General features: G+C 39.1%; 1 protein-coding gene across 1 annotated transcript in view; it reads right to left on the bottom strand.

The window, feature by feature from the left end:
* Positions 1 to 11,430, bottom strand: part of LOC102857786 (sodium/glucose cotransporter 1-like) — a 106,562-nt gene that overhangs the window by 85,563 nt on the left and 9,569 nt on the right. The window contains exon 2 of the mRNA XM_006901424.1: positions 5,911 to 5,970. The gene's annotated coding sequence lies outside the window, so the exon portion shown is untranslated. The remainder of the gene's footprint in view (positions 1 to 5,910; positions 5,971 to 11,430) is intronic.

Below are 11,430 nucleotides of genomic sequence, written 5' to 3'. Positions count from 1 at the left end.
TTGGGATTGCATTGAACGTGTAAATTGCCTTTGGTAGTATTGCCATTTTCACAATATTGAGTCTTCCTATCCATGAGCAAGGGATATTCTTCCACTTCTCCAGGTCTCTTTTTGTTTCTATTCTTAAATTCTAACTCAAATATCTTCTTGTCCACGAAGAATTACCTAGGAGCCTCATAGGGACTATATGCCCTCTTCTGAACATACAATTCACATCTTAATTTTTCATTTAGTTCTTATTATATACTGCTTCCTAAAGCTCAGTTTCTTAGTTTCTTCAGGATGATGATGAGCATGGTAAAAGCAGTGAATTGCATGAACATGAACCCAGTCCCCCACTTCATTTGCTATGAAGTGACTCCTTGGACCCAAAGCAATGTTGTGTAGGATACTATGATGACTGATGGCATACTGTGTAAGTCTATGAATGGTAATTTGGCACAAGCACATTTCTATTAAGGTCTATATACAGACTGTTTATTCAACTGAAAAGAAAAGTCTTCCCTTTCAATGATGAAAGTGCCCCAATGTAACTCACCTGCCAGAAGGTTCTGGCTGATCACCACCAGAAGAGGTCTTGATGTTGAGGAATGAGTGTTAAGTATTTGCTGCTGGCAGATTAGATGCTTAGCAGTAGCTGCAGCTAGGTCAGTCTGGGTAAGTGGGAGTCCCTCTTGATGAATTCATGCATAGCCTCCGTCCTTAAGGCTGTGGTCCTCTTGTCCTAAGTCCACTGAGCAATAACAGGAGCAGTTGGGGAAAGATGCCAATTGGTTTCCACAGATCATGTCATCATATCTATCTGCTTGTTTAAAAGTCTGTATGAGTAAAATTAATTGTTCTAGAATGTTCATTCTTATAAATGTTATCCATAAACTATGATCTACATGGTAGAAGGCCTGTGAATAATCACTAAAACAGAAACTATCTGGTATTCTCTGCTTTCGGTCAAGGTCCATTTGAAATGAACAACTTGTTCTGTGGCTTCTTCTTAATCCAGCTTGACTTTCTGGCAGTTCCCTGGTGATGTCCTGTTTCAACCATATTTTAGCAGTCGTCAGAAAGAAGAATGAATGCCTGTTGGTCACTTAAATATTCTTTTATAAACTTTCTGCTCAAGTCCTTCAACAATTTTAAAAACTGGGTTGTCTTTTTGTTGTTAAGTTGTAGAAATTTTGCTTCTTTTTTGGATATTGAGCCCTTATCTGATACACAACTCCTGAAAATTTCATCTGTAGTTTTTTATTTTTTAGTGTCTTAATAAAGTCCTTTTACTAAAAGGAAGTCCTCAGATTATGAATTTCCAAATCTATCTTTAAATTGAATTTTATGCAAGTAATTTTTAAATCATCTTTAACATAAATATGATGATGACAACAATAATAATAAAAATAGTTTTGACATACATCACAAAGTAGATCCCATCTGTTATTAAAAACATTTCATATTTCTTGCATTGTTAACATAATAGGCTTTATGGGAACTGGTGCATAACAGTGGATTGTATATTAATGGGATATTTTTAACCCAAGGACTGTCTACACAAAAGTTGTTGTTATTATGAGCTTGTGACTCAGAGCGATCCTACGTACAACAGCCCTAAACCCTGCTCTATCCCATGCCAATCGTATTGTCTCAGACACACCTATCCTCATCAAGGGTCTTCCTCTCCTACTCTGTCCCTAGCATGATGTCCCTCTCCAAGAACTTAAGTGTTGACCAGACTGCAAAAATCAACAACAGAAGGCCAAATTAGTTGCTTCAAGATGATCTCTCATTTCATATGAGGTATTGGAGAGCAGAAGCATTCTAGAATCTTATGATTAAATTTCCATCTATCTATGCTCTGGTGATTTAGTGGCAAGAAGCTGAGTTGCAAACCTGAAGGCACACAATTCAAGGCCACCAGTTCTTCCAGGGAGAAAGATGGGCAATCCCCTCCCGTGCAATTAGCTGTCTCTGAAAACCCACCGGAGGGTCAGCTGGTTCCGACTTGATGGTACACCACAACAACAATCTATCTGTCTGTTAGAGTCCATGGTCTAAGAAACTTTTTAGCTTTTCTCCCTCTCCCTCTATTTAATACAGAAAGGCTAAAAAGAATTAAAATTAGTTAATGCTCTTTCCCAGGTCAAAGTCAGACTTCAATAAAGTAATTTTCTTTGGGGTCTAACCTGTTTGAGAGAACAGAAGGCAGAACAGCAAGCTCTGTGTCTATTTCACAATGGTTACGTTTCCCTTTTTCTTGGCCAGAAACATAAGAGAATTTTTCTTCTGTCTTTACTCTGAGAACCATGAGGAGACCCTCGAGGTAAAATTTATGCATGCATGGGCTCCCTTAGAACAAGGCTTGCCAGTCTTTAACTCTCAAGTACTCTAAGGCCCCAGAAACCCGTAACCAAGGTGGAAGTGTACTGCTTCAGCTTGCTCCAGTGGCCTTGTTCTGGTAAACTGTCATCTTCTATATTTTCCTTTCAGGCAGCAGTTTGCTCAGTGACTTACATTTTCTAATATATCAAAGAAGAGATGGTTTCAATTTGCTTAACTTTTTCTTGTGAGGATGGGACCAATGATTTTCAAGCTCTTTACATGTCACAGCAGATTCCAAAAATCTACTTCTTTATTTTTTGAAGCGTAGTTTTGTTAAATATAAAATCTTTGATTGACAGTACCCTTTAAGCACTTTAAATTTATCATCTCCTGCCCTATATTAGTTACTATAAAATTTTATTTAAAAATGTGACCTGCACTCAAAGGAAGAAATTAAGTACAAGTTGGCTTTGTTTGAGTGGACCCATATATTGACATAACTAACAAAGATTTCAAGCTTGCCCTTGTAATGAAAGATTGGTGAGAGGGGCTCAAAGCAGACTTAAACATTTTTAAAGGTAATTAAACCTCAGAGGCCTGTGGCCCAGTATTAAGTATTCTGACATACATTTAATTGGTGGTGGTGGTGGTGTTATGTGCTGCTAAGTTGCCTGCAACCCATAGCAATCCTATATAGAGCAGCTCTGAAGGTTGCCCTGTCCTGAACCAGTCTCACTAATTCCAACACACAAATCCCTATTGCCCCAGTTACTGTATCAATCCATCACATCTGGGATCTTCCTCTCCTGTGCTGTCCCCTCCACCCTTCCAAGCATGACGTCCTTCTCCAAGGATCGATCCATTTTGGCCACATGCCCAAAGTGTATGAGATGGAGATTTCAAAATCTTAGCCTCCAAGGAGAAACTTGGTTGCACCCTCTCCCAAAGAGACTTATTTGTTTTGTTGGCAGTCCATGGTATGTTCAAGACTCTTCTCCAGCACTACAATTCAAAGGCATCGATTCTTCTTCCATTATCTTTGGTCGCTGTTCAGCTCTCAGATGCTTAGCAAGTAATTGGGAAGACAATGGCCTGGATTAGGCATACCTTAGTCTCTAGACTGATATCACTGCTTTTTAGTACTCTGGAGAAGTCCCTGACAGCAGATATTCCCAATGTAATTAGTCTTTAGATTGCCTGACTGCTGGATTAAATGTGTCAGTTGTGGAGTGGAGTAAACTGCAATTGATAACAACCTCACTATCTATCATGGTGCTGTCAATTGGTGGGAATCTTTGTCTTCTTGATGTTGAGCTTCAATCCATATCGCAGACTGTAGTCCTTGACCTCTGTACTAAGTGTTTCAGGTCCTCTTCAGTTTCAGCAAGGAAAGTTGTGTCATCTGTATAACATAGGTGGGTTGAGTCTTCCTCCAATCCTAATGTCACATTCCTCCTCATATAACCCTGCTTTCTGAATGATCTGTTCTCCATATAGATTGAAAAGGGATGGAGACAGGAGACCTTCAAATTTACAGATTCTTTATACATCTAGCAAATTCTTGGTTAAAAAATGGATACTGCAGCGAATACACTAGAGCACAACAAAATCTGTTTTCTTTTTCTGAAGATAGTTGGTTGCTTTAGAAGGCAGTTAACCTGCTTGGACTCAAATTTAAAAATTTTTAATCATCCAAAGGTCTGGCCACAGTTTACCTGAAGATTAGGTGAATTTGTTTTTGTTCTCTTGTCTTTTGTTGTTGTTGTTGTTGTGTACAATCAAGTTGAAATTGACCCATAGCTGACCCTCCAGAGGGTTTCAGAGGCTGTAAATTACACAGGAAGACATTGATTGCTTATCCTTTTACAGCTGGTGGATTCTGACTGTGACACTTGTGCATTGACAGCATAATTCCTTATCATAATCTAGGGCAGAGTTCTGATGTTGACAGGGTTGCTATGAGTCGTACTTCACTCAACGACACTTAACAACAGCAACAACAACAACGAGCCACCAGAACACCTATCTCTTGTATTTTAGGACTCCCTATTTAAATTTCCAGTTGCCTTGCTAGATCTCCGTTTCTAACGGAAACCTTAAAACAGCAAGGTTTCGGATTTTTTCCAGTTGTCTTGCCAGACCTCATCTGTGAACACTGAAACTTCAGATAAACAAGCCTTCTGATTTTCATTACCTACACTCTGGACATGTTATGAGAAGGGGTCAGTTTTTAGGCAAGGACATCATACTTGAAGAAGGAGATGGTCACTGAAGAGGAGGAAGACCTTCAATGAGACAGACTGACATGGTGATTGTACCAGGGGATTAGCAGAGATTGTGAGGCTGGTACAAATCAGGCCAGGTTTTAATCTGTTGTACACAGGGTCTTTATAAGTAGAAGTCAACCCAATAAGAAATCAACAGCAACAACAAACACTTTATGTGGGCTGGAGTATATATGCAGCCAAATGTACATTAAATTCACAAAGCATATCAGGCTTTAAGGTGGCTTTTCCTTAGTGTCTTTTGACTTGGTCCATGCATGCAAGCGGAATTTAGGAATCACCTACATATCTCAAGTTTGTGTATCTTATTTTAAACTTTTTCCTTACCCCAGAGACATAAAGATCTTCTCTACAGTCTTTAAAAATGTGAACATATTTTGCCTTTCCCATTTAATTCTTTAATCAGTCTAAAACAATTTCGTGTAGGATAGGGACCCAATTTTTTTCATATGAACAGAAATAAAACAACTAGCCCTCTTTTCCTTCCTCTCCAGTGCCACCAATGTCCTAAGTCAAGTGTCAAAAAAAGGGATCTCTTTCTGGACTATTTTTTGCTAGTCAACCTGCTCACCCTTGTGCCAACATCATGCTGTCTTAATTACTAAAGCTAAGTATTAACAAATGATAGAGCAAGTCTCTACTTTTCATTGATAGTACTTTTACAAACCTTAGAACTTTGCTACTCAGCATAACATTTTAGAATCAACTTGTTAAGTTCCTAAAAAACTGTACATTTCATGTACAGACCAATTTGGGAGAACATTTTTAGGATATTGAATCTTTTAAGTATTAACATTGGCAAAAAAATATTAAAAACAAACAAACAAAAAATTGGCTTAGGTCTTATATTGTAATAAAGTTTTTTTTTTTATAATAGGCTTACTATGTAAACTCTTGCATTAGGGATGCTAAAAACAACTGGAGTCTGTTTTGTGCTGATGCTGTCACACTAACTACAACTCATAGCAACCCTATGAACAACAGAATTAACCTTGCTTGAGCTGCAGTCTGTGTCAATGCATCTCACTCAAGGTCGTCCTTTTTTCCCCCCTCTTTTTTTTCAAAACACAAAGTCTTTTTTTAAAAAACCTAGAAATTCCTGACATATGCTTAAAGTATGAGACAAAGGAATACTCTGGCTACACTTTCTCCAAGACAGAATTATTTTATATTAGAGGATAGTAATATACTTTAGGAATTTCTCTATAATACAAAGACCAAAAGACTGAGGAATTATACTTATCATTTATAATGTATTTAACGCACATGTAATATTTGTAAGAAAAAAAATTAGAGTGAATTAGAGAATACTCACCCCAGCTTTACAATAAATGGGAGCAAATACCCAACCAAGAACCAGAAGCAGGAATATTGTCTGCAACCAAGAACAAGAATTAAATCACAGTTCAGTATTTTAGTTAAGATACAAATTCATTTACCACTGGTTTGGATCCTAATAAATATATCACTGTCAGGGATTTTACAAATAAAATCTCAAGCACTTTAGCAAAATATACTAGTATAAGCATATGATCTTTGCCTAAAAAAAGATTTTTCATACCATCATTCATATACATTGTGCTTCATTCACATAGTGTTTTACACAATCATTTTTATATATTGTGTTTTGTAGATTCACTATACCAGAAAGGATTGATTGACACTGAAAAATTTCAGGAAATACCATATGAACAGGCACCAATGGTAATTAAAGAGGAAGTAGAAGCTGCAATGAAGACATGGGGAGAGGGGAAAGCCCCCAGGAATCAATGGGATACCAAATGACTTATTTCAATTAACAGATGCAGTCTTGGATGCACTCAACAGTCAATGCCAGGAAATTTGGAGGATGGCTCTCTGGTAAATGGATTGGAAGAGGTTGATATTTGTTCCTATTCCCAAGAGAGGTGATCCAACAGAATGTGGAAATCATTGAACAGTATCATTGATATCACATGCAAGCAAAATACCACTGAAGATAATTTAAAACCAGCTGGAACAGTACATAGATAAAGAAATACCAGAAGTTTAAGCAGGATTTAGAAGAGGCTGTGGCACTAAGGATATCATTGATGATGTCAGATGGATCCTGGAGAAAAGTAAGGAATACCAGTAGAATGTCTCTTTGTGCTTTATTGACCATGCAAAGGCATTTGACTGTGTGTATTATGAAAAGTTGTTGCTGACATTAAGAAGAATGGGAATCCCAGATTGTGCTCATCTGGAATCTATATGTAGACCAGGACACTGTTGTATGAATGAAGCAGGGGAGCATCACATGGTATGGAATTGGGAAGGGAGTGTATAGTGCATCAGGGTTGTATTCTCTTTCCATACCTATTCAATCTGTATGCTAAGCAAATTATCTGGACTCTGTGAGGAGGAGTGTGACATCAGGATTGGAGGGAGACTAAGCAATAACCTGTGTTATGCAGATAGCATAACCTTGCTTGCTGAAAGTGAGGAGGGCTTGAGGCACTTGTTACAGAAGATCAAGGAATGGAGTTCTCCATACAGATTGCATCTCAATGTCAGGAAAACAAAGATTCTTACCACTGGACTGATAGGCAATGAAGATTGAGACTATCAACAGTTTCATCTTGCTTGGATCCACAATTAACACCCTTGGTACAAGCAGTCAGGAAATAAGGAAATGCATTTTACTGGCAAAATCTGCAATTAGGAACCTTTCCAAATTACTGAGGACTGACATCAGTTTGAAGACTAAGGTGCATCTGGTTCAGGCCATAGTCTTTCCAATTACTAGCTATACATTCAAGACCTGGACAATGAATAAGAATGATAGAAAAAGATTTGACACCTTTGAGCTGTGATGTTGGAGAAGAGCACTGAACATACCATGGATGGCCAAGAGAATGACTGGATGTCTTGGAGAGGGTACATCCAGAATGCTCTTTGGAGGTAAGGATGATGAGACTTTGCCTCAGATACTCCGGACATGTTGCTAGGAAGTGCTATTCCTTGGAGAAGGACATGATGTTGGGAAAGGTGGAGGTTTGGCAAAGGAGAGGAAGTCCCTCAACCAGGTGGACTGACACGCTGACTGCTGCAATGGGCTCTTGTGTGTCAGGAAGTGTGAGGATGGTGGAGGATAGAATAGGGTTCGGATCTTTTGCTTATAGGGTCACTATGAGTCATGCTCGACTCAATGGCACTTAGCAACAACAACAACAATAATAACAACAACATATTAGTTACTGTTGATCAATGCCCTTTTTCATTCATATATATTGTGTTTTATATATTCATTCACATACATTGTTTAGTATGATTAATTTCTATTTCCCCTTCCCTTCTTCTGTCCTCCTTCTCTCCTTCCCCTTCTGAAGTTATACATATCCTATTCCAATTGTTAATTGCAATTGCTGAATTGTTCTTTCGTCAATTCTTCTAAATTGGCCCTCCCTTGCCCTGATCCTTTGCAGTGCTCACTGACTGTACATTCTCTCTCTGCTCTCCTAATTTCCCAACTCCCCAGTTACCCTCCCAATTTTACAGTTATGGTCTTATGTGGTATTTCTCTTTTGTGACTGGGTTATTTCATACAACATAATGTTTTTCAGCCTCTTCCAGGCTGCACAGTATTTTGCGAAATGATTGTTCCCTAGGGCTGCATAGTATTCCGTTGTGTGAATGTACCACAGTTTATCTACTTGTAATTGAAGAGGTGGGTCATATGGGATTTCTATACTCACCTTTTTAAAAGAAACATCCAAGCTGGCTTCCATAGTGGATGTACCATTTTATAATCCTACCAGCTAACTTTATCTCCACCCTTCAGCCAATAATTACTGTTTGCTGTCCTGCTATTTTGCTATTGCTGCCAGAGTGAGATAGTATCTCATTGCTGTTTTGATTTACATCTCTGATTGCCAGTGATTTTGAACATTTCTTCTTATGTTTGTTGGCTATCTCAATGTCCTCCTTTGGGAAGAGTCTTTTCATGTCTTTTGCCCATTTTGTGACTGAGTTATTAGGCTTTTTCTTGAGGAGGCCCTGTTGTTAGGTGCCATCAAGTGAGGTATGACTCACAGTGACCCTAATAATGAACAGTCAACCTGAATTCTGTCCTGTCCTGAGCCATCCTCATCATCTCTGACAGTAGAGCCCATTGCTGAAGTCACTGTGTCAATCTATCTCATTGGGGTCTTCCTTTCCTTTGCTGACCCACCATCTTTCAAAGCAGAATGTTCCTTTCCAATGAATAGCCTCTCCTAGCTACATGCCCAAAGTATGAAAGTGGAAGCTTCGCCATCTTTGCCTCCAAGGAGCACTCTGGCTATACTTTCTACAAGACATATCTGTTTGTTATTTTGGAAGTCCATGGGATATTCTGCACCCTTCTCCAGCACAACAACTCAAAGGTATCAATTCTTCTTTGGCCATCCTTATTCATTATCCAAGTCTCTGATGTGTAGCAGATGACGAAAAAGACCATGGCCTGAATTAGGTGCACCTTAGTCTTTAGCATAACTGTTCTTCAGCATTTTGAGGCGGTCTCTTATAGTAGCATGCCCAACGCAATATGTCTCCTGATTTCCTGTCTGCTGATACCAAGGGTGTTGATCATTGACCGCTTCAATCCTTTCTCCATCTATCATAATGGAGTACTCTGTAAATTTTAGTTATGAGATGTTTTTCTGAAATGTTGCTGCCAAGTGTTTTTCCTAGTTTGTATGTAGGCTTTCTTTTCACCCTGTTGGTTAATATTTTTGATGCATCTAGGGACTTGATGTTTAGAAGATCCCATTTGTAGATTTATTCTCTCATGGGTGTGCATTTTGAGCTATGTCTGCAAATCTATTTATGACATAGACTAGGGCTTCTAAATTTGTCTGTACTTTTTTCTTCTGATGATATTTGTAGTTTCTGGTGTTACCCTTTGGCCTCTACACTTTAAATTTGTTTTTTTTTTTTATGGTGTGAGAAGTGAATTCCGTCTTAGTTTTCTGCAAGTAGACGTCCCGTTTTGCCAACATAATTTGTTAAAGAGGATACTATTTCCTCATTTAATAGGTATTGTGTCCTTTAAAAATATCAGTTAGCCATAAGTAGAGGGGTTGATTGCTGAATTGTTGTTTCTATTCCATTGGTCTTTTCCTCTCATTGTACCAATACCATGATGTTTTGATTTCTATGACTGTGTAGTAGGATCTGAGTTCAGGGAGTGTGACACCTCCTACTTCGTTTTTATTTTTCAGAAGAGATTTGCTTATTCGGTGTCTCTTTCCTTTCCAAATAAAGTTGGAAATTGCCTTTTATCTCTCATTGAAGAATAAATTAGCCTAGTGACAAGGAGCTGCAACTACAATCCCAGAGGCGCACGGTTTGAATCCACCAGATGCTTTGCCGGGGAAGGAGGGACAATCTCCTCCTGTACCAGTCAGATCTGATTTGACGGTACACTCACACAAAAATAATAAAATAAAATAAAAATAATAAATTAGGGATCTGTATTGGGATTGCATTGAAATGTGTTAGATTGCTTTTGGTAGGACAAGTCAATGTTTTATAAAGTTTATTTACAGCTGTAAACTGACATTCTTAGGAGAATAACCAGAAACTACATAGCAACTAGTTGAATAATTGAAAGAATTTAGTTGAGTGTATTTTCACATATGTACACACACATACACAAGCACACTGGGAAAATCTGCAGTTAGGAACCTTTCCAAATTATTTAGTACTGATGTCACTTTGAGGACTAAGGTGCGTCTGATTCAGGCCATAGTCTTTCTGATTACTAGCTATGCATCCAAACCTAGACAATGAATAAGGATGATAGAAAAAGAATTGATGGCTTTGAGACATGGTGTTGGAGAAAAGCACTGAATATCCCATGGACGGCCAAGAGAACGAATGGATATGTCTTGGAGAGGGTGCTCCCAGAGTGCACTTTGGAGGCAAGAATGATGAGGCTTGCCTCAAATACTTTGGACATGTTGCTAAGAGGTGCTATTATTTGGAGAAGGACATGATAATGGGGAAGGGTGGAGGGTTGGCGAAGGAGAGGAAGACCCTTAACTAGGTAGATTGACGACACAGTGACTGCTGCAATGGGCTTGTGTGTCAGGAAATGTGAGGATGGCGCAAAATAGAACAGGGTTCAGATCTTCTGTTTTTAGGGTCGCTATGAGTTGTGCTCGAGTTGATGGCACCTAACAACACCCACACACCCCCCACCCCCCCCCCCCACATATCCCCCTTGTGACACAGTAGTAGCTTAAGTGCTGGATTATTAATGAAGTGGTTGGCAGCCACTGTATGGATGAAAGAGGCAGTCTGTTTCCAGTAAGATATACAGCCTCTAACGGAGAACAGTCTCCTCCCGTGAGACTTCATGCCTCTGAAAACCCACTGGAGGGTCAGCTGTGGCTCAGTTCTAACTCAAAGGCACGCAACAACAACAACAAAACCTAATAGAGGGTCCCCAAGTATGAGAACCAACCCAACAGTATTGTGTTCGTTTTTTAGGGATGTGTATCTTTACCTAACTTTATCTGACTGATCCCCTAGAAGTTCTTTCTTTACTCTATTTTCCTCGTTTGTACAATATAAAATTGTTTCTTAATTAATTCCAAGCATTGAGGACTCTCCTTCATAGGGTTGCTATGAGTCGCCTGCGACTCCAAGGCACTTAATAACAATAACATCAACAAAGAGAGAGAGATCAGCTGGCCCAGTGGACAGAAGGCGATGCTACCAAGCCGAAGGTGGGTGACTTTTAAGCTGCGGCCCTCAGGCCTGTCTTTCATTGCTTTTGTTCAGACATTCCTCAAGGTCATATAGCCCTGGTGAACAAGTTGCCGTACAG

This window comes from Elephantulus edwardii, unplaced genomic scaffold (assembly GCF_000299155.1).
Source record: "Elephantulus edwardii isolate Elephantulus edwardi_28Jun2011 unplaced genomic scaffold, EleEdw1.0 scaffold00325, whole genome shotgun sequence".
Classification (NCBI taxonomy): Eukaryota; Metazoa; Chordata; class Mammalia; order Macroscelidea; family Macroscelididae; genus Elephantulus; species Elephantulus edwardii.
The sequence above is the reverse complement of the archived record's forward strand: the minus strand, read 5'-3'. Positions and strand labels throughout refer to the sequence as shown.